At 39.7% G+C, this 24,886-nt stretch overlaps 1 long non-coding RNA gene across 1 annotated transcript; it reads left to right on the top strand.

The window, feature by feature from the left end:
* Positions 1-5,769: 5,769 nt before the first annotated feature.
* Positions 5,770-23,683, top strand: LOC121786453. Its single transcript, XR_006047186.1, has 3 exons — positions 5,770-5,914; positions 7,029-7,101; positions 23,423-23,683. It is a non-coding gene; the product is annotated as an uncharacterized LOC121786453 (long non-coding RNA).
* The last annotated feature ends 1,203 nt before the right edge of the window (positions 23,684-24,886 follow it).

Consider the following 24,886-nt stretch of genomic DNA (forward strand, 5'->3'; position numbering starts at 1 on the left):
GATTTCATTCTATTAGGGTTAGAATTTTAAGTATTTATATGTATAAATATAATATAATATAATATAATAAATTAAATATAATTCGGTTTTTCGTTTTTTCGGTTTTTCCTCCCCTCCGAACCGAACCGAACCAAAAAACTAAAATTTTCAAAATTTTAAAACTGAACCGAACCGAAAAATCGAAAAAACCAAACCGAATTTTAAATTTTCAGTTTGGTTCGGTTCGGATATTCGGTTTTCGGTTTTTTTGCTCACCCCTGCTATAGCGTCTGCATGGAATCTTGTGTGGAACAGAGGTGAAAAACGCTTGATTTATGAGCTGATCTGGGGGAAAATGCATTGGTCCGTCAATTTCCATGTTCCTCTGCCGCCTCTTGGCTAATAGAATCCCGGTGGATACGAAGATGCAATGGAGGGGGATTACTTTAGCTTCAAAGTGTAGGTGTTGTGCGAAGCCTCAAGTTGAGTCGAGGCTTCATCTGTTTGTTAATGGAGAGGCGGCCAGGAGAGTTTGGCATCATTTTGCAAGATGGTTCCCTCGGGTGCCGGCGTTTGGGGAGGATGGTGAAAACTTAGAGCTAAGATTTAGGTGGTGGCAAAGGCACCTCGGCATTAGTTCGAGCCAGCATCTGTCTGTGATTATCCCGTGTTTGATTCTCTGGTTTATTTGGTCAGAAAGAAATGAAAATGTCCATAGAGACAAGGTGTTAGAGGTGGAGAATATAATCAAGAGGGTTAATATGAAGTTGAGATACTTAGTCTTAGCCAAGTTGTTAGGGCCTGACCAGTGGAGAGAGTGTGGGCCGTTGTTGGACGTGATGCTTGACATGTCTCCGGGGGTGCGTAGGAGGAAGGTGGGCAGGGTTCAGTGGAGGCCGCCGGACCCCTTGCGGGTTAAACTCAATGTGGATGGCGCTTTCAGGGAGGCTTCTCAATTTGCAGGTGGTGGAGGTGTGATTAGGGATAGTGAAGGAGACATCATTGCGGCCTTTTCTACAGGGTTCGCGGCTGGCTCGGACCAGGAGGTAGAAGTCCCGGCCTTGCTGATAGGCGTGACACAAGCGAAGCAGCACGGTAGCAGAATCAGGATTGAATCAGACGCGGAGTCTATAGTTCGTTGGCTGTCTTCTGAGCAATGGGGGCCGGCTGAGGTCTGCATTGACCTGGGTAGAGTTAGGAGGGAATTGGAAGGATATGAGTAGAAAATTTCGCACATCTTCAGAGAGGGGAATAAGGCTGCAGACTTCCTCGCTGATATGGGCACACAGGCAGGGATGACAACGTACTATACCAAAGGTTCGGCTCCCCCTCGGGTTAAGGCTCTGTGTAGACTTGATCAACTAGGCCTGCCAAACTTCCGGTTCTGAAGAGAGGTTGCAGAGGAAGCTCAGGGATGGCTCGGTGGATGGCACCTGACGGTTTGCCTTAGCAGGGGCTGTATATGCTGCTTTTTGACAGCTCATTGATTGCATTTTGTAGGTATAAACATAATTGAGGCACATAAGGTACTCGGTGCCTTCTCGAGGGTTACAATGCTTTCCAGGTATAGAGGTGGGGACGTTGCTGAAGGAGGTGCAGTGCTAGTCTGGGGACTGATGCGCAGGAAAGTCCCTATTGGTTTGATGACTGGAATGATGCAGCTGGAGCAGAGGGTTTTTCTAGTTTAGTGTTGATGGTGTGTTATATGTTTGTCCTTTTGTATTGGTTATACGTAGTTTGTTGCTTTTGCTTGACCATCCACATTTGGGATGGTTTTTGTTTAAACCCTTCGTTTTGATGATATATAGGGGATGAGGGACCTACTCAACCCTCTACCGTGAAGGTGTTCGATAAAAAGAAAGTTTATCTTGGATACTGGTTATCCAAATTAATTTAGGATTTACCTAGATAGAATTTAATCTATCTAAGTCCAATTAGGATATTCTAGATTTTATATAAATAAAATCAAATCCTAAATTCAAGATAAGACTGACCTTGGATTATCATTATCTAAATCGTATGATGAATATAAACATATATCTATCCAAATCCATAAGATGAAGATAAAATCCAATCACTCCAAGATTTAAAGAAATCTTAGATTATTTCGAATAAGAACAGGGATATATCAAATCTACTAAGATTTATTCTAGATAAAATTAATTTATCCAAATCCAATTAGATAAGGATTATCTTGGTAATATCTTTATCCAAATCTAACTAGGATATTTTCTAAATAGCAATAAATCTATTTATATCCATAAGATTGGGATTATATAGAATTAATATTAATTTAATTCAACTAGGATTTAAATATATAGAATTAAATTTATCCTAAATTCAAAAGATAATTACAATATTGGATTAATAATTATCTAAATCTACTAAGATATATTCTAGATAGATATAAATCTATTAATATCTATAATATAGAGATAAACTTAATTATCTAAATCTATTAGGATATTTTCTGAATAGAATTAATTTTATAAGCATCCACAAGATAAAGATAAACACGGATTTTAATTATCCAAATCTACACCGATGTATTCTAAATAGATATAAATCTATCAATATCTACAAGATGTTTATAAACTTAATTAAAATTTATCTTAGTCTATCTATGATTTATTCACATAGAATTAAATCTACATAAATCCATAAGACAATAAAATTAATTATTACCCAAATTTATATAGATATAATCAAATCTATCCAAATTCATAAAATAAGGATATAATCCAAAATTAATTAATTTATCTAGTCTATCTAGGATTTATTTACATAAAATTAAATCCTACATAAATCCATAAGACAGAATAAAATTAATTAGTATTATCTGAATTAATCTAGGATTCAGATAGAATTTAATCTATCTAAATCCATAAAATAATGATATGTTTTTAATGAATTCAAAATTTAATTAAAAATAAATTTTTAGATAATCCAATTAAAGATATATTCATATCTTATTCTAATTCATATCTTGAAACATATCCAAAATTAATTCCTAGGGTTTAGAAAACCCTAATTCAATTCCAGAAAGGTTTGTTGAGTCCGGAAGACCACTGCAGCTACAGTTGTAACGCCCCACTTTTTGAACTCTATTTTTCGAACCCTAAATTACTTGCATTTAATGCTTTTAATGTTGCGAAGTCTGTTTATTAATTGTCGAGTGAAATTGTTGTTCGATACTTTTCGTGACCTAATTTTGAGTTGGAATTTTTTGACTGGGTCAATTTTGTTGAATATGTGACGTGGCTGCTTTGAATAATTAATGTGTGGTGAAATTAAATGTTTTTTTGAATAACTGATAATTTATTATGAGAGCTAGAAATTGTGAAGTAATCACAATGCGAATTTAAATAATTCCTTTCCGTGAGAAATATTTATTGGACTCAATTCCGTGTTGGATCCGATAAATTAAATAAATAATACAAAAATCCAGTCCGATGAAAAATAAATTATGGGCTGCACAATTTAAATAAAATACAAAGGACCGTGAACCAAACTAATCTAATGAGCCAGATTGAGAACCAAGCTCATAGAAGCCCAACGACGTGATCGAAAGTTGGAGGAGTTACGTGCAAAGGTGAGAGCCGAAAAGCTTGATCATTACCGCGAGGAGGCGGATAATGCTTTGACGTTCAATGGACGTTTGTGTGTGCCGAGCGATGAGGCGCTAAAGGAGGAGATTTTGAGTGAAGCGCATGACACGCCTTACACCGCACACCCCGGAAGCACGAAGATGTATCGGGATTTGAAGCAACGGTTTTGGTGGAATGGAATGAAAGGGGACGTAGCGTCATATGTGGAACGATGTCTAGTATGCCAACAGGTGAAGGCCTTACACCAACGGCCATATGGGAAGTTACAACCTCTTGAGATTCCCGAATGGAAGTGGGAGCATCTAGCTATGGATTTCGTGACGGGTTTGCCAAAGTCACAGAAGGGCAACACCGCGATTTGGGTAATCATTGATCGACTTACTAAAAGCGTGCACTTCTTAATGATGAAGATTACTTATGGCGCGGACAAGTTAGCTAAGCTCTACGTGAGCGAGATTGTACGTTTGCATGGAGTGCCAAAGACCAATGTGTCCGACCACGATACGAAGTTCACATCAATATTTTGGATGAGTTTGCAACGAGAATTGGGCACACAACTAAACTTCAGCACTGCTTATCACCCGCAATCGGACGGGCAATCAGAGAGGACGATTCAAACGCTTGAGGATATGTTGCCAGCCGTTGTCTTAGATCGAGGGGAAAGTTGGGAAACTGTTCTACCGTTGGTTGATTTCGCCTACAACAATAGCTATCAAGCGACGATCGATATGGCTCCATATGAAGTCTTGTATGGCAGGAAGTGTCAATCCCCACTTTATTGGGATGAAGTTAGCGAGAGGAAGATGTTAGGACCCGACGCTATAAAGGAGATGACCGAAATTGTGCATCATATCCGCGCAAGGATCAAGGAAGCCAAAGATAGGCAGAAGTCGTATGCTGACGTGCGTCGAACGGAAATCAAATTCGACGTTGGTGACAAAGTGTTCTTGAAAGTATCCCCGACGAGAGGAGTTGTGAGACTTGGAGTGAAGGGCAAGCTGAAACCGCGTTTTGTAGGGCCGTACGAGATTATCGATGAAGTATGTCTTGTAGCGTACCGTTTGGCGTTACCTCCCAGTTTTGGGAATGTGCACAACGTGTTCCATATGTCGCAGTTGCGCAAGTACGTGTTCAACCCCAACCATGTGATTCATCAAGAGGAGGTGATCCTTACCCCCGACATGAACTACGAGGAAAGGCCAGAGGCAATCTTAGATCGGAAGGTGCAATAGTTGCGAAACAAGTCAATAGCATCCGTGAAAGTATGGTGGAAACACCATGGTTCCGAGGAAGCCACGTGGGAGTTAGAAGAAAGTATGAAAGAAAAATACCCCGGGTTGTTTATGTGAGACGATCAAAATTTCGGGACGAAATTTCTGTTAAGAGGGGAAGGATGTAACATCCCAAAAAAAAAATAAAAAAAAATTAATTTTATTTTAATATGTCGATTGGAAATTTCATTTATGAAATTTAATTGTTCCTACTTGATTGAGTTGACTATGTGGAATAAATTGTCATGAGTGATTTGGAATAAAGTGTTATTTATATTATTCAATGTGGGTGATTAATTAAGTAAATCATGCATTTTGTTCTAGCCAAATAAAGTGGCTATTTTCGGCCCCCTCCAATTATTGGAAACTATATTCTCTTTCTTGGATTTTATTAATTGTTTTGGGATATTTATCCAAATTAAATCCAATTAAATCTTGCCACATTTTATTCCCTCACCCCAATTAAATTAAGAGTTGAATAATTTCCTTGTGGAAATTTATTTAATTGTTACCTATTTTATGGGAGTATTTTCCTATAAAGAAATTACCAAATTTAAACCCTATTATTATTTAATTGAGGATTTAAATAATTTCCTTGTGCACCCTACTAATTTTCGCCCCCTCCTTTTATTTCCTACTTGGAGATTTAATTTATTTTGTTCCCTTGTTTATGGAATATATATCGTTTTATTTCTTAAATTGTGAATCTATTTATCTCCAAGTAAATACTAAATAATTTCCTTATTGAATTTCTATCCATAATTTTCAAAATACTTGTCTTCCTTTTAATTGTGGGATTTTATTTTATTGGCCTCTATTTTATTCCTCCACAATTAATTAATTAATGGGATTAAACCTAGGACTATATAATCACCTAAACTAAACCCTAGCCCCCACCTCCCTCATAAAATTTCGTGCCTCTCCTCCCCCTCTCCACATCCTCTCCAAAAACTTCCTCCACCATTGTTCTTGCTTCAATTGGAGTGGATTTTTCAAAAATTTCCGGTGAATCGTGTCAACGTTTGTTTCTACCGTTTGTTTTCTTGATTCAAGAAGGTATAACTAAGTCTTTCTTCTCATCTTCTTCATTGAAACTTCATTCTTGAATCCTACATGCATATAGAGGGTGTAGGATTGATAGATCGAAAATTTAATCGGTGGGAAAGTGTGATTTCATAAGAACTTTGATAGTTATGTGTTTTTTTTATTGAATTCATGTGAAGTTGAATCTGAATTAATTGGTGAATAATATGAGTTGTATGCAAATTGTGTATGAGGAACGTGTAAGCATGATTTGGTGTTTTCGAGCATGGAAAATCGGTGGTTGTGTTGTGGAAGTTTTAAAAACCCTATTTTCGAATTTGAACCAGAAATCTGTGATGCACGACCAGTGACTTATGATCTGTATTCGACCCATCAAACGAACGAATTTTGCTACGAAACTTTTACTGAGTAAACTTCAAGATGTTTTCTGTGTCTCGTGTGAATTTCAGGCCGTTTTATCGAAAAATGAATTTTTAATAAATTTTTGAAGTTGACTGCGCAAATCTGCCAGAAACGTGAGTTCTCGTCATGAATGTTTCGTTTTCTGTTTGACTGACCAAATGACCTCCGATCGATGTGATTCTTGAACTATATGAAAAATTGAAGTGTCTTCTGTGTTGTGTTAAATTTTCAGCCTTTTTGGGCATCGTATAAATTTATGGTGAACTTTTCAAATGAACTGCGCAATACTGTCAGAAATTGTATGTTCCGACCAGAGAGTTCAATATATGATATGACTGACTAAATGACGTGATTTCAGTGTGAAAATTTTCATGGATGAACTTGAATGTGTCCTCTGTATTGTGACCAAAATTTAGCATCTTTTGAGGTCGGGTGAATTTATGGTGATTTTTACAAAACGGTCGCGCAGTTCTGCCAGTTTTCTGCCTTGATAAAATGACACTTATTTTCAAGTTTAAAAGTATTATATGATGTATGTATGTCCAAGGAACGTGCCTAATGATGTGATCACGGGTGATAAGTTGAAATATATTACGGTGTGTTTTTCCGTCTTTGTGACGAACTTTGGGTTGGGTTAATTGAGAAAAACGATGAGAGAGAAACGATAGGACATGCATAGTAGTATGATTTTTGTGGAAGGCTGACTTGTGTTGTCGTTGACAAGGGTGATTGTGTATTCGTGAACTCGAGGAACGAGAGTTGCCATAAGTTGGATTGTGAATTGTTAAGCGAACGAGGTGGGCTTTCTTTTCAAATCTCTTTATTTTTCCGAAAATACTATGTGGCGTTATAAGGGTGGTTTAACTTGTTATGTCATACCATGGTTTGTTTTGATTGAGATTGTGTGCCTGATGCCTAGTTCGTCTGAGTTTACTCCGTTAGGCTATATGGCTGTGTTGTGAAACGAATTCGGGTCTGAGTAGGGCCGCAAACCCTATCAGGCTGTGTACACTGGTGGGATCGTGAGCCGTCCTTGCTAGTCGGCCGGTCTCGTGGGCGAATAGTGTGGCCACACTTTCGTCGCACAGGGAATGATGATTGTGATTGATGGATTGTTGAGAAAGTGGGGAGATTATTTGACTGGCCAGTCTATGAAATGTTTTTGTGTTCTCGTGGTAATTTCTTAATCTCATATAAAAACTTGAGATCACTGGTATGGATGACATAACTATATAAAATGTTTTCGGCATGAGCCCATTGAGTACAACAAGTACTCAGCCCTGCAATTTCTTTTAAAATTTTGCAGGTTGAGCAGGATGTTGCGAAGGATGTTGAGCTAGCCTTAGGACGCGTTGTGTCTTCATACATAGGCGTGATCCTTGACTCTCTTTAAACCTTATTTTCCGCTGCTATATTTTAAACTATGTCTCAAGACTTTAATCTTTTCGTACTGTGGTTGAACATGTATGGTTGTGTTAGGTTTTCACCAAGTAATTACGTTATCTTTTGAAAATGGTGTTCTCGTGAATTAAATTAAATGGTCTACTTTAGAAGTTAATTGGTTTTCTTTAAGTTATTTTCTCCGTTTTTTTTCTTTTAAAAGTATTTATTATAAGCCTTTTCTAAGTGATAGTAAAATTTTAACCTTAAACTTTTTTAAACTAAAATGTCTTTCTTCCTTTAAGTTAATTAGGATTTTCTTTTAAAAACGTTATCCATGCATGTCGGTCACGATCGCCGCGTTTGTGGTACCCCTAGTATGGGCGGTCGTGACATGGACTATTTTGGTGTTTACTCTTTGGGCTGTTTTCTTTGGAGCTGGACTGTTTTAAAATAATTACTTGAGGTTGGAATGGAGTTAATTAAATTCTTGTGGGTCGAGTTATCTCTTTGATTCTTGTTGGGGCGTGAGCGGCCGGAATTAATCGAATTACCTAAGCTTATAATTGGGAGGAATTTGTAATATTGATCGAGAAAATAATCGAAGTCTTAGGATGCATGCATTTTATTTATTGGCTTGTTTTGTGCTGTGGATTTATGTATTATTTAAATGCTAAAGGTGATTCCTCGCAAGCGAGACGTGATACCAAGGGAAAGAAAATACTTGTGAATTAAGCAGTCAAGGTGTGATTTCTTTTAAATAAGGACAATGTCCTAAATATTTTATCGATGGGAGTGAAACTGTGTTTATCATGTCGTGATTTGATTTTAACGTGCCTATCTGATGTGGCTTTTGCCATTATTATTTAAATCGATTTCGGGTCCTCGTAGGGCCGCAAACCTTACTTGGATTAGTGTACACCTATGGTAGACCGTGTGCTAGCGTATGGGTTGGCCGGTCTACTGACTTGGTTTGTGGCCACATTCTATGTCATGTATGTGCAGATATGGTTAACGTCTATGGAAAATGACAGGTCAGTCGACTTTTTACAATGGGAATGATTTTGAGTGCCTCGGGCCTTTCTAAAGTTAAACCCCGATGGTTACTTATGGATGGCATGATAATTATTATTTTGATAACTGGTTTTCGGCATAAGTCCACTGAGCATTTTTATAGTACTCAGCCCTACATGTGTTTTCCTTATGTGCAGGTTGAGCGGCGACGAGCATTAGGTGGTGTTGAGCAATTAAAATTAAAGTATTATTTGGTTATCTTTGAACTACGAGTGTCGTTGTGTCTCCACACATGACGCCACTCTTTCTCTTGAACGCTTCCGCCGAGACATTGTTTTTACTCATCGTTTATTTAGCTTTGAACCTAATTATTTGGATATTTGAAAACTTGATATCTTTTGGATAATGTCAAACGCTTGGTCCTTTTTTTAAATATTAATTATTGGTCAAACTCTTTATTGAAACTCTAGTTTTCTTCATTTGTTTATTAAGTTCTTTTAATCACGATCGCCCGTATTTATTAACCCTAAAGGGCGGTCGTGACAGCTTGGTATCAGAGTCTCTTTGAGTTGTAGTCTACCCTTGAACCGATAGACTCAACACCACAACTCGTCACTCCCAACCACGAAAGAAGAGGTAAGAATATTTTGGCGACTTTTGAAATGAATTACTGAAATTTTTGAATTTCGATGGAAAAATGGTTCCTTGTGAAAATGGAAATTTTGGGCCTATTGGAAAATTAAAGTAAAAGCTATGGCTTTTGGAAAATGTTTGTGATCATATGAGACGTGAGACACTATGGGAGTATGTGAATGAAGGTGTTGAATGTGATGGATATTGAGGTGTGAATATGAATCGCATGCTTGAGGCGGAGACTTGTTATTACATGTTTGAACTGCGAATTTAACTTGAAGGACATACAGGTTGATTACTTGAGCGGTAATTTTTTTTATGCCCATGTGGTCGAAATTGCATGATTACAAAACTTTGAATGCAAAGCATGATGAGTGCATAGTTGCAATTTTGTGGACGATGGATTGACTGAGTTACTATTTTAACTATTAATATACGCTGGATGAAATGCTATGAAATACGAAATGGTTTATATGGATAAACATGTTTGACTGCACAATATATGAATGACGTTTTATGTGATGATAATTCATGATTGATGAAGTACGAGGTATCGTATAGAATCATTATGAAATTGAAATGTGGAATTTTGAACTTTATTGCAAACGTAGAATCCATATGAAGCTTGAATTAAGCAACGATCAAATATATGTTGAAGTATGAGACTATGAACTATGTCTGAAAAACATAGAGTGCCTAAGAAGTATGCTAGGCTGAACGTGCTCAAGCATAGTTGTAAATTGATAACTGCAATATCACTTTCCTGAGTGATGGGACAAACGAAAACATAAACTTCGAACTAGACGGATTATTATAATTGCCTATTGTTTTCCCTGCATGATAAGAACAAAACGAAAGGAAGTTTCTAGCGTGATCAAGATAAGAAGAAATGTTATGTGATGTATCCTTACAACGATGAGAAATTGTGCCTTCAATCAAATAAAATGAATGCAATCGTGCATAACATGTTAATGCGACGACGTGTTACAAATATGACAACACTTATGACACGTTAAGGCCAGGAGGGTTATTACCATGTTTTAATGAGAATGACCGCTATGGCGAGCCAAAAACATTACGAAGATGTGACCTTCAAGGACAGTTAATTGTTCTAACGACACTAAGAATCTCGACTTAGAATCTAGAGTTTTCGAGAACGCTTCTATTATCTTCGGGAAACGACGGAGTGCCACCTTTATAGCTAGAATGAATGAATTTAATTGACAGTACTTACTTGGATTCTCATAAATTTCTTTCTATGAAGCTCCTTGACAATGGTATTCTTTTCGTGCATTTAAAACTTTTGATTGACCCGCAATTTGCAAGTGATGCATCACTGTTTCCTTTTAATCAAAGTAGTGACTCATTCTTGTTCCTCTTGGGTCATTTTCGGAGCCATTCTAAATCAAGGGCAATTTCAATAGTGTTCCTCATGCTGAAACCCGTTCTGATCCAAGTAAGACTGTTAAATAGATTTCCAAATTCTTGATACAAGACTCTCAAGAAAGATAATGGCTCGATCTCTGCAAACACATATGAGGAATAAGTTTCAAGAGACATATACAAAAAGATGATACACCAACAACACGAGGAGTCGAATATTTTTGCATCTACGCGTTGTTGTAGCAAGCGGCTGAAGAATCGAACGTTATGCCCTACCTAGATATTAGGTCTTGAGAAATAGAAAGCTGAGAGAAGCCGTGTACACCAAATGATCATGTTTTGCGGCTCAGAATTTATGTAAGTGGTTGATTAAGGGATATACGGATAACAACATAAAGTTGTGAGTCCGAGTATTTAAGATCGTCGTATAAGATCATCGTTGTACGATAGTATTGGAATGAAAATACGAGCACCCTGATAGATTAAGATATACGAAAAAAGGTCGTCGATGAGAGGAAATCGTCCAGCATGTGGCGAAATTAAATCAACTAAAATGGGAAACAATCAAAAGGAGAAACGCTTGCAAGAACTATCACCATCACCCCTCCACCTAAGCCAGAATGGCATATTGAATAGTTTTTGCTAAAGCAAAATCCTCCTGTCTTCAATGGAATGGGAGAGCCGGCAAAGGCCGAGAAATGGATACGCACACTAGAGCGCATTTTCACAGTTCTGATGTGCAACGATGAGGAACGAATGACTTGTGTGACCTACCAACTAACTCGGTCAGCCGACTTCTGGTGGGATACCAAGATAAAGACCATGCCACGAGATCTAGTTTGTAGAATGACTTGGGAGAACTTCAAGGAGGAGATATATAACAAGTACGTACCAAAGACCTACCGAAAAGCAAAGGCAGCTGAGTTTTACAACTTAACCCAAGGGCACGTGTAAGTGACATGATATGACTGCACACTTGCGGCATGGCTCGGCATGCACCCGAACAAGGGATACCGATAAGAAGATGACTGAGAAATTCCGTTTGGGACTAAGGCATGAGATAAAGATAGCATTGGCCAACCTTGGGAGACTTGCATACGCTAAATCGTTGACCCGCGTACCAGACGTGGATGAAGCTATGCCCAAGGAGAGGGCGATGTGAACCACTACACTGTCACTGCCTCCACCACATTATTCTTGAGAGAAGAGAAAGTGGGATGAAAATAAGGCTCCCTATGAAAACAAGAGGTACCAGCCCACCCAAAACCGACCACAGTATGGGGGTAGACAAAATTTCTCTAACCAGAGGGGTGACTTCCGACCCAAACCACCACAATGCAATGTGTGCTCCAAGTAGCATTTCGGAGAGTGTAGAATGCAGAACACTACCAAGTGCTTTAACTGTGGAGGAAATGGCCACTTCTCTAGAGTGTGTCCGAGCAAGAATGTGGGGACAGGGTCAAGGCAGAACAATCAAGGATTCCGTCAGCAGCCGAGGGCACAACTAGCGGAACCAAGGGTGAATCGTGATCAACCTTCGCGACAACAACAACCTCACCACCCAAGACTTCCCTCCCATATGCGCCGAGTTATAAACAACCCAAGACTGAACAAGGGAGTCACAAGAACAGAAACTTGGAAGGTATGGGCAAAATTCTCGATACACCTATTGTTGTATTGTTTGATACGGGCGCATCGCATTCTTTCATATCAGAACTATGTGTGGACACATTAAGTTTGCCTGTTAATAAATCTGAACTTAAGATGATGGTGACCTCACTAGTGGGAGGGGTAATAGATATTTCTCGAACATGCTCGAATGTAGAAATTATTATGGGAGAACTTAAGCTAGTCGCGCACAACTTACAAGTAATGACAATGGGGGATATCGATATAATCTTGGGAATGGATTGGTTAACTGCGAACTTTGCTACTATTCGTTGTAAGGAGAGGCAAATATCATTATAAGCCCCTGGAAAGGAACCAATTGTGTATCATGGAATCACGATGAACCGGAAAACGTCTATCATCTCCGCACTCCAAGCCACTACGATGTTGAGAAAAGGGCATCCTGCCTATCTGGTCTATCTACAAGGAGATGAGAAGAAAGAATGGAAAGTGGATGATGTTGTTGTGGTAAGAGAATTTCCAGACATTTTTTCCTAAAGGTTTGCCTGGCCCACCGCTAGATCGACAATTGGAGTTCACGATCGACCTAGAGCCACGGTCGGGACCGATTTCTAAGGCCCCATATCGAATGGTGCCTAAAGAGTTGGAAGAACTCAAGATACTACTTCAAGAGCTTATGGACTTGGGTTTCATTAGACCCAGTGTTTCACCGTGGGGCGCGCCTGTGCTTTTTGGTGAAGAAGAATGATGGGTCGATGAGGATGTGTATCAACTATAGAGAGTTGAACAAAATGACCCTCAAGAACAAGTATCCACTGTCGAGGATAGATGACCTATTCGATCAACTCCGAGGAGCTGGTGTGTTCTCAAAGATGGACTTAAGGTCCGAATACCATCAATTGAGGGTCCGAAGAGAAGACATACCGAAGACTAATTTTCACACAAGGTATGGTCACTATGAGTTTGTGGTAATGCCGTTTAGATTGACGAATGCACCTGCAGTATTCATGGATTTGATGAATCGAGTATTTCACCCTTACTTAGATAAATTCGTTTTGGTCTTCATAGAAGATGTACTCAACTACTCGAAGAATGAAAAGGAACACGAGGAACACCTGCAAATCACTTTGGAGACGTTGAGGAGTGAGAAACTGTACGCCAAATTAAGCAAGTGTGAGTTTTGGATTAAGGAAGTAAACTTCCTTGGTCACATTGTGTCGACAGAAGGAATTCGAGTGGATCCCGCCAAGGTTGAGGCGGTACAACAGTGGAAAGCACCCTCAACACCAAATGAGATTCGGAGTTTCCTAGGCTTGGCAAGATACTACCAAAGGTTTATAGAGGGATTCTCCAAGATAGCGAGACCCATGACCCAACAACTCAAGAAGGGGGTAAAAGTCAATTGGACCCCGGAGTGTGATGCTAGTTTTCAACTTTTGAAGAATAAGCTAACTAGTGCACCAATTTTAGCCATGCCAGAGCCTGGAGTGAACTATGTGGTGTACACGGACGCTTCAAAGGTGGGACTTGGCTGCGTATTGATGCAAAACAACAAAGTGATTGCCTACGCATCCTGACAATTGAGGCCACACGAGTTGAACTATCCATCCCACGACTTAGTGTTAGCAGCGGTAGCACACGCCTTAAAGATTTGGAGTCATCATCTCTACGGAGTTCGATGTGAGATCTTTACGGACCACAAAAGTCTGAAATATTTTTTTTTCGAGCAGAAAGATTTGAATATGCGGCAACAAAGATGACTCGAATTGGTGAAGGACTACGATTGTGGCATCAATTACCACCCCGGCAAAGCAAATTTAGTGTCAGATGCTTTGAGCCGAAAGGACCATTACCAATTGACTACTTTTCTCACCAAAGAAGAAAGTCTGATACGCGAGTTTAGCAAGATGCGTTTGGAAGTGGTGAGGGCACCCGAAACAGTGGAAGCACGAATCGCCACTTTAGTTGTTTAACCTGATCTAAGGTCGAGAATTATTAAAGCGCAACGGATGGATGCGAAATTGGAGGAAATTCATGTAGAAGTGCGAACCGGCGAATCTGGGAATTTTAGTGAAGAAGGTGACAATGCCCTTACTTACGAAGGAAGACTATGCATACCGAATAACAAGGAACTCAAAAATGAAGTTATGAATGAGGCACATGAGACCCCTTACACCGTCCACCCAGGAAGTACGAAAATGTATCAAGATCTGAAGAAGTCCTTTTGGTGGAATGGTATGAAGAAGGATATAGCGTCATTTGTTGAGCGACGTTTAGTCTGCCAACAAGTAAAGGCACTACATCAACGACCGTTAACCACTAGAGATTCCTGAGTGGAAATGGGAGCACATCGCCATGGATTTCGTGACGGGATTGCCAAGGACTCTGAGAGGAAACACCTCCATTTGGGTAATTATAGACCGACTTACCAAGAGTGCGCACTTCATACCGATTCTCATAAGCTATGGGTCCAAGAAGCTAGCTCAAATTTACATAAGTGAGATAGTCCGATTGCATGGAGTCTCAGTGACTATCACGTCCGACCATGAACCAAAATTCACCTCAAGATTTTGGATAAGTCTACAGAAAGAGCTTTGAACTCAATTGAACTTCAACACAACATTTCACCCGTAAATCGATGGACAATCCGAGAGAACGATCCAAACTCTTAAGGATATGCTGAGAGCCGTGGTACTTGACCGAGGAGGAAGTTGGGAGGCAGCACTACCACTGATTGAGTTCGCCTACAACAACTGTTTTCAGGCAACGATAAACATGGCGATGTATGAGGCATTATACGGAAGAAAGTCTAGATCGCCGCTCTAGTGGGACGAAGTTGGCGAGAGAAGAATACTTGGACCCGATACAGTTGAAGAGATGGTTGGAAGTGTGCGACAAATTCGTGAAAGGATAAAAGAAGCTCAAGACAGACAGAAATCATACGCGGATGTCCGACGAACCAACTAATAATTCCAAGCTGGCGACAAAGTTTTCCTGAAGGTATCCCCGTTAAAAGGGATAGCATGATTTGGCGTCAAGGGCAAATTGAAGCCGCAATTTATTGGGCCCTACGAAATTATTGAAGGAGTGGGCCCCGTTGCATATCGATTGACGCTACCACCAAGCCTTGGAAACGTACACAACGTTTTTCATGTGTCGTAGTTACGAAAATACGTGTTCGACCCAAAGCACGTGATCCATTACGAAGAAGTTGCCTTGAATCCAGACTTGAGCTACGAGGAGAGACTCCAATATATTTTGGACCGAAAGATCCAAAATGTGAGAAATAAACTTGTTGCTTATGTGAAAGTACTTTGGGAGAAGCCACGTGGGAGAATGAGGACAAGATGATGGAATTGTACCCAGAACTCTTTACTTGAGGGTAATAAATTTCGGGACGAAATTTCTGTTAAGGTTGGTAGGATGTAACGCCCCACTTTTTGAACACTAATTTTCGAACCCTAAAGTACTTGCGTTTAATGCTTTTAATGTTGCGAAGTCCGTGGATTAGTTGTCGAGTGAAATTGTTATTGGATACTTTTCGTGACCTAATTTTGAGTTGGAATTTTTTTTTGACTGGGTCAATTTTGTTGAATATGTGACGTGGCTGCTTTGAATAATTAATGTGTGGTGAAATTAAATATTTTTTTGAATAATTGATAATTTGTTATGAGAGCTAGAAATTGTGAAGTAAATCACAATGTGAATTTAAATAATTCCTTTCCGTGAGGAATATTTATTGGAATCAATTTCGTGTTGGATCCGATAAATTAAATAAATAATACAAAAATCTAGTCCGGTGAAAAATAAATTGTGGGCTGCACAATTTAAATAAAATACAAAGGACCGTGAACCAAACTAATCTAATTAAATCTTTTCCTCGTTGACTAGGACACCAATTATTATTTAGTTCAAATTTTAAATAAAGATTTTGGCAGAGATTTTCCTCCTCCGTGATCTGCAAATAAAAAAATATATTCAAACAGATTTAATTAATGAAACTCGCGTTCAAAAAAAGGGAAGAAAAATCATCCCACTCTTTTTCCCACATTATAACCGTTTCCCCCACTCCATGAATCTCTCTCATATCTAAACCAAGCCACCTCCTCTCTGTAATACTCATTTCACAAATCAGATTTCACCCATTTACACTTCTCTGCAAATCTGCAAGAACTCACAAGAACACGACCAATTCTTCTCAACCTCTACTCAATCGAACTCAAGGTAATCTTGCCGAATTTCCCTTCTATTCTACATGTTTTGAAATCAACTCATTCACTTTTCTCTGACAGAAACCCAGAACTAAAATCAGGGAAAGATTCATCATCTATTCTTTCACAGTCTGTCTGCAAATTGAAGGTAAACACTCTCCCACCCAATACCAATTCTACACTTTTTGTTGGGAAAAGTGGTGATAATTATTACTGAGTAGCAAAAATAAATTGATACTTGCACAGTGGAACCATGATAATTCTTTTCCCTCTTGCTGGATTAAATAATGGGACCAGACCAAGAAAACAATTTTGGTGCAGAATAAAAGTGTGAGATGAGAATTTTACGTGGAAACCCAAATCGGGAAAAAGCACGAGACCGAAGTCTAAATCTTACACTATGTATATAGTAGGCTTATAAATCTCCCTGCACTCTATAGGGGAAACACAAATCTCAAGTTGAATAAATGGGAATACACACAAGAGGAGTGAGCTATAATTTTAAGGGAGATAGGAATTTTTCCTCACTTTTTCTTCTCTCAAAATGTACTCACTGAAACTCTCTCTTGCTCTCTCTCACTGGCTGATGTGATTCTCAGCTCTTGCACTGCCTTCACCGATGGAAGTAAGCTCTATTTATAGAGCAATTGTGCTGCATTTTTCTTCTCCTACAACCGCCACTACAGCTTCCCTATAGTCGCAATTGTTGAAGGAGGATACCATGTGTGGACTTATGTAGTGTGAATCCATCTTGTTGCATTTATTGCAACAATCTTCACCAATCTTTTATGGTCAAAGATGGTGGCTTCCACATGGGGTGTAAATACTCAACAATTGTCCCCCTCCACCTCATGTGGGGATTCAACGAGACCTGCTTCTTGCCTGCAGATCTCAAGATTATCTCGGGGTAAGGATTTGGTAAGTATATCGGCACCGTTTTTATCGGTGTGCACCTTCTCCAGCTGCAAAAGCTTTACGTCAAGTGCTTCTCGTATCCAATGATACCTCACATCAATATGCTTCGTTCTTGAGTGAAAACTCGAATTCTTACTCAAGTGAATTACGCTTTGACTGTCGCAGTAAGGCACATACTTCTCTTGCTTCAAGTCCAATTCTTGCATAAACTTCTTCAACCACAATAGGTCTTTACAAGCTTCTATCATAGCGATGTACTCTGCCTCTGTTGTGGATAATGCCACGCATTTTTGAAGTTTTGTTTGCCACGAGATAGCTCCCCTTGCAAGTCTCATCAGGAATCCGGACGTGGACTTCCTAGAATCTACGTCACCAGCCATGTCTGTATCCGTATATCCATCTAGTAGAATATGGTTGTCGCCAAACATTAGACAAAGTTTAGAAGTACCTCGCAGGTACCGAAATATACATTTCACTGCAGTCCAATGTTCTTTTCCCGGATTAGAGAGAAATCTACTAACCACACCAACTGCATGAGCAATGTCTGGTCTGGTGCATATCATAGCATACATTAGACTGCCCACCGCAGAAGCATATGGCACCTTTCGCAGCTCTTTCTTTTTTGTCTCACTTGTCGGGCATTGCGCAGAGCTGAGCTTTATATGACACGCAAGTGGAGTGGTGACTGGCTTCGACTTGCTCATACTAAATCTTTCTAGAACTTTCTCAACGTATTGTTCTTGAGATAACCAGAGCTTCTTGCTCTTCCTATCCCTAGAGATCTTCATTCTAAGGATCTGCTTGGTCGCGCCCAAGTCTTTCATCGCAAAAGACTCGCTTAGCTCTTTCTTTAGCTCATCAATCTTGCTGGCATCATGGCCTACAATCAGCATGTCGTCAACGTAGACTAATAGTATGATAAACTCACCCCCTACGAACTTCTTGAAGAAAACACAGTGATCTGAGGTGGTCCTGTTGTAGCCATGGGTCGACATGAATGGCTCAAACTTCATGTACTATAGTCTGGGAGCTTGTTTTAGGCCGTACAAGCTCTTCCTCAACCTGCACACAAGGTTCTCTTTCCCTTTGACTTTGAACCCTTCAGGTTGGACCATGTAGATTTCTTTATCTAAATCTCCATGCAGAAACGCCGTCTTCACATCAAGTTGCTCGATCTCTAGGTCTGAGCTGGCAGCAATCGCGAGCACGACTCTGGTGGAAGACATCTTCACCACTGGTGAGAAAAACTCTTCAAAATCAACACCCTTTCTCTGACTGAAACCTTTCACAACCATTCTGGCCTTGTACCTTGATTGTGAGTTGTGCTCCTCAGCCTTCAATCTCTAGACCAACTTATTTTTCAGTGGTCTCTTGCCGGCTGGCAATTGCACCAAGTCATAGGTATAATTTTGATGTAAGGAGTTCATCTCCTCCTTCATGGCCTCTAACCACTTCTCCTTTTGGTCATGCGCCATGGCTTCAGCAAAACCCTGTGGCTCTCCTCCATCAGTGAGCATTACATACTCATGTGGGCTATATCTGGTAGAAGGTAGTCTCTCTCTGACCGACCTTCTGACTGGAGGGACTTCATCTTTCGCAGGTCGAGTGTCGTCGTCCCCTGCTCCATCATCAATCGGATCGCCTTGCTCCGGTTGGATATCTCCCCCGTAATCCTGAACTGTCGGTGAAGGAACTGGATCTAAGTTTACAGGAACTTCTGAATTAGATTCAGGCTTTTCTTTCGCATCATCAGGAACTTGATCTTCAAGGAATACGACATCCCTGCTTCTGATGACCTTCCTGTTAACCGGGTCCCATAATCTGTAACCAAACTCTTCATGAGCATATCCCAAGAAGATACATGGTTTGGTTTTTTCATCAAGCTTGGATCTCTCATCTTTTGGAATGTGCACGAACGCCCTGCAGCCAAACACTCTCAAGTGTTTGTAAGACACGTTTTTTCAGGACCAAACTCTGTCTGGAACGTCACCGCCCAGAGGAGTTGATGGAGAAAGGTTGATCAAGTCAACTGCAGTCCTCATGGCTTCACCCCAAAAGGATTTGGGCAGTTTGGAATGTCACAGCATGCATTTGATTCTTTCACAAATCGTTCTGTTCATCCTTTCTGCCACTCCATTCCATTGTGTTGAGGAGTCTTTGGGACACTTTTCTCAAGCTTGATACCATGGTTCTTGCAGTGCAGCTCAAATGGGCCTTGGTACTCGCCGTCGTTGTCTGCACGAACACACTTCAGCTTCCTTCCCGTCTGTCTCTCAACTTTTGCTTAAAAATGCTTAAAGACCTCCAAGGTTTGATCTTTGGTTTTCAGAGCAAAACACCCGACTTTTCTCGAAAAATCGTTAATGAAAGTGACGAAATATAATGCATCACCAAGAGTTCAGTCTTTCATGTAGCACAAATCTGTGTGCACCAAATCAAGAGGTTGTGTTCTTCTCGAGGGAGAGAAGCTTTTGAAGGCGACTCTGTGTTGTTTTCCAGCCAAACAATCAACACAAGTTTCCAAATGCATTCCTTTTACCTCAGGGATGAGGCATCTTCTAGCCAAGATCTCCAGACCTTTTTGGCACAGATGTCCAATGCTTCTTATGCCATATCTCAATGGAGGAATTTTTTACGACTGCATTTACCTCTCCATTGGACAGCGTTGCATGCATCAAGTAGAGCGAATTTTGCTTTCTACCTTTTTGCTGCAATGAGGGAGCCTTTTATCAGCTTCCATTTTCCTTCGCCGAAATGGTTGATGTAACCATCGTCGTCGAGCTTGCCGGTGGAAATAATGCTGAGTCTGATATCAGGAACATGTCGAACATCTCTTAAGATGAGCTTACACCTCGTGTCAGTAGGTAGATGAATGTCTCCTATACCAGCAACTTCTATCACACCGTGATTGGCCATTCTGACTTTGCCAAAGCTGCCACCGGTGTAGGATGCAAACATATCAAGATATGGTGTGATGTAATATGATGTACCCGAATCAACAATCTAGTTTGTTTGTTGGCATGACGAACTCACACAAGCGCCATCACAAACTACGACATCGCCATCAGTTGCAATTGCCGTTGTGTCCTTCTCAGCATTTTCATTATTTCCCCACGTTTGATCTCTTTTATTCTTTCTACAGTCTCTCTCGTAGTGGATTGGACCACCGCAGTAATGGCATTTGAAGTCTTTTTTGTGTTTAGACTTCCCCCTGGATTTGTCTCTCGTGTTTTGAGAGTTTCTATTTTTATTTCTCCCTCGATCACTATTTTCAGCAACCATCGCTTTTGTCTCAGAAGAATGATCTTGCTCCCTTCTTCTGGATTCTTCGTTAAGAAGACAATCTTTAACCATCTGCAAGGTCAGTGCTCCCCCTGGAACAAGAGTGTCCCAACTATCCAGCAACGAATTGAGTAGCAATAAAGCTATCACTTCATCATCAAGAAAAATCTTCATGTTGATAGATTGGTTGATAAGACCCTTATATGCATTGAGGTGGTTTGTCATGTTGGCACTCTCCACATATCGCAATCGAACGATTTTCCTGATGATGGATGCTTTGTTCAAGGCATTTTTCCTCTCGAACATAGGTTCTATTTTCTTCCATAGAACATCAGCCTTTTCCTCATTGGCGAAATGATGGAAGATATTGTGTTCAATGAAGCGTCGGATGTAACCAACGGTCTTTCTATGCATGATGAACCATTCAACTCATATCTTTTGGTTTGGCATCATCTCCATGTAAGGGCAAATAGAGATCCTTACAGTCGATGAGATCCAACATGCTTGGCTTCCAAATTGAGTAATTCGATCCGCTCAATTTGAACATGCCACCAAGCGAAGACGATTCCTCTATTTTTAATCTGCCTCAGAACCACGATGGCTCTGATACCACTTGTTGGGAAAAGTGGTGATAATTATCACAGAGTATCAAAAATAAATTGATACTTGCACAGGGAACCAGGATAATTCTTTTCCCTCTTGTTGGATTAAATAATGGGACCAAACCAAGAAAACAAATTTGGTGCAGAATAAAAGTGTGAGACGAGAATTTTACGTGGAAACCCAAATCGGGAAAAAACCACTAGACCGAAGTCTAAATCTTCCACTATGAATATAGTAGGCTTACGAATCTCCCTGCACTCTATAGGGGAAACACAAATCTCAAGTTGAATAACTTGGAATACACACAAGAGGAGTGAGCTATAATTTTAAGGGAGATAGGAATTTTTCCTCACTTTTTCTTCACTCAAAATGTACTCACCGAAACTCTCTCTTACTCTCTCTCACTAGCTGATGTGATTTTCTGTTCTTGCACTGCCTTCACCTCTCACTAGCTGATGTGATTTTCTGTTCTTGCACTGCCTTCACCGATGGAAGTGAGCTCTATTTATAGAGCAATTGTGCTGCATTTTTCTTTTCCTACAACCGCCACTACAGCCGTCCCTATAGCCGCAATTGTTGAAGGAGGATACCATGTGTGGACTTATATAGTGTGAATAATGCCATATCCATCTTGTTGCATTTATTGCAACAATCTTCACCAATCTTTTATGGTAAAGATGGTGGCTTCCACATGGGGTGGAAATACTCAACACTTTTACATCCTACATATACAATAAAATTGAAACCAATCCAAAATGACTCTAAATCGGGAATCAAATTCAGAAGAAAGACTTTTAATTTAAAAACTCACCAATTTTTCAAAAAATGGCGACGGTGGGGGTTGAACCTGACGGAGGAGGACCGGGAAGCAACGCGTTCAGGTCAGCGAAGCATATCCGGCTTGACGGCTCCCCAATTGAATTTGTCCCTAGGTTGCTTGATTTAAAATGAGTTCTATAAGAGAGATAAGAGATTTAGGAATTTCCAGTAGAGATAGAGATAGAGAGAGGGAGTCGACAGTTTTAGAGAAGGGAAGTTCTGGATTCTTATTTGTTTCATTTAAATTTTGGAGTGTGCTATTCAAAGTGGAGTGGCAGTGGGTACGTGTAGGTGGTGAAATGGGAGATCAAAAATGGAAAAGTGGAATTGGGTGTGTACGTGTTTTAAAAATGGGAGTCATGTTCCTTTTGTTTCCTGGACCAACTCTTTTATTTGTTTTGGGTTTGGGAGTTTTGTTTCGTCTTGTCTTGTGGTCGTGGACTATTTTGGTGTTTACTCTTTGGGCAGTTTTCTTTGGAGTTGAACTGTTTTAAAATAATTACTTTGAGGTTGGAATGGAGTTAATTAAATCCTTGTGGGTCGAGTTATCTCTTTGCTCCTTGTTGGGGCGTGAGCGCCGGAATTAATCGAATTACCTAAGCTTATAATTGGGAGGAATTTGTAATCTTGATCGAGAAAATAATCGAAGCCTTAGGATGCATGCATTTTATTTATTGGCTTGTTTTGTGGTGTTGATTTATGTATTATTTAAATGCTAAAGGTGATTCCTCGCAAGCGAGACGTGATACTAATGGGAAGAAAATACTTGTGAATTAAGCAGTCGAGGTGGGATTTCTTTTAAATAAGGACAATGTCCTAAATATTTTAACTATGGGAGTGAAACTGTGTTTATCATGATTTGATTTTAACGTGCCTATCTGATGTGGCTTTTGCCATTATTATTTATATCGAATTCGGGTCCTCGTAGGGCAGCAAACCTTACTTGGATTAGTGTACACCTATGGTAGACCGTGTGCTAGCGTATGGGTTGGCCGGTCTAGTGTCTTGTTTTGTGGCCAAATTCCATGTCATGTATGTGCAGATATGGTTAACGTCTATGGGAAAATGACTGATCAGTCAACTTTTTACAATGGGAATGATTTTGAGTGCCTCGGGCCTTTCTAAAGCTAAACCCCGATGGTTACTTATGGATGGCATGATAATTATTATTTTGATAACTTGTTTTCGGCATAAGTCCACTGAGCATATTTATAGTACTCAGCCCTGCATGTGTTTTCCTTATGTGCAGGTTGAGCGGCGACGAGCATTTGGTGGTGTTGAGCAATTAAAATTGAAGTATTATTTGGTTATCTTTGAACTACGAGTGTCGTTGTGTCTCCACACATGACGCCACTCTTTCTCTTGAACGCTTCCGCTGAGACATTGTTTTTACTCATCGTTTATTTAGCTTTAAACCTAATTAATTGGATATTTGAAAACTTGATATCTTTTGGATAATGTCAAACCGTTGGTCGTTTTTTTAAATATTAATTATTGGTCAAACTCTTTATTGAAACCCTAGTTTTCTTCGTCTGTTTATTAAGTTCTTTTAATCACGATCGCCCGTATTTATTAACCCTAAAGGGCGGTCGTGACAATGCGCAAAGGCTTACAGGCTAAAAATTGGCTCCAAAGGGAAAGAGAATTTTTTTTGTAAAGGTTCAAAACTTTTGGATATAAAAGTAGTTATGAAAAGATGGCCTAACATCCTCCTTAATCAACTTAATCACTATGTAAACTTAGGAAGACTAGTAGCAATTTACAGAAACATATTCATGAATACATATAAATCACACATGAAAGAAGTGAAGGCTCAACTCTCACAAGGTATAGCATGATTCAAGGCGAACAAGCAATTCACTAATTATGCACCTTTTTACCAAACCATCATATCAAAACGTCAAGCCATACTTAATCAAAGATGAAAGAACTTTATATCATAGGCAACTCGGTCTAATGTGTCCCTTATGCATGAATGTTTCTAAGTTCTTCATGTTAAGTTCATGTCAAGGATTAAATTCGGGAATTTTCAATAACAAAAACAAAATCCTAAGCTCATGGTCTACCACTTCACCCCCCCAAACTTATTTACAACAAAGTGTAAAATAAGTTTGTAGAGTCGGTAGGGACGTGAGTAAACTAAAGAAAGCAATAAAGATACTTGAAATTTTTCGCGTAGAGGTTGGACGAGCAAAAATTTGAAAAAATTTGAATATTCGCGGCTAGAACACTGTGATTGGCCAGCGGGCCGCTGCAGAACCGCCAGCGGTCACTGAGTAGAGTCTAGAGACTTTCTGCGCGCTCCCAGTGCTGGGGTTTGGTACCCCTTGCACAGCGGGAGTCATGCATTTACAAATAAATCATACATTTGGATCTATTTGACAGATTATAGGATCAATTTATCACATGTTAAATGCAAAATTGCATGCTATAACACATATAATTCATAAATAAGGAATCAAAACCCTAGTTCATGAATTCCTACGGTTTCTAATTACCGATCTGATTCTCCAAAGGATCCATGATTGCTTGTGCCTTCTCGACATGATGATCTTCGTACTCAACCAAGAATCTTCTAATATGTATCCCGAACTCAGATTATGACCTTTGGGTGGGCAAAGCTTGTCAGAATCGAAAAGGCTTGACTAGAAAGAAGACAAAACTCATCCACTCCCGGAGGGGAGCAAGAAATTATGATGGAATTAATTAACAA

This window comes from Salvia splendens, chromosome 22 (assembly GCF_004379255.2).
Source record: "Salvia splendens isolate huo1 chromosome 22, SspV2, whole genome shotgun sequence".
NCBI classification, from domain to species: domain Eukaryota; kingdom Viridiplantae; phylum Streptophyta; class Magnoliopsida; order Lamiales; family Lamiaceae; genus Salvia; species Salvia splendens.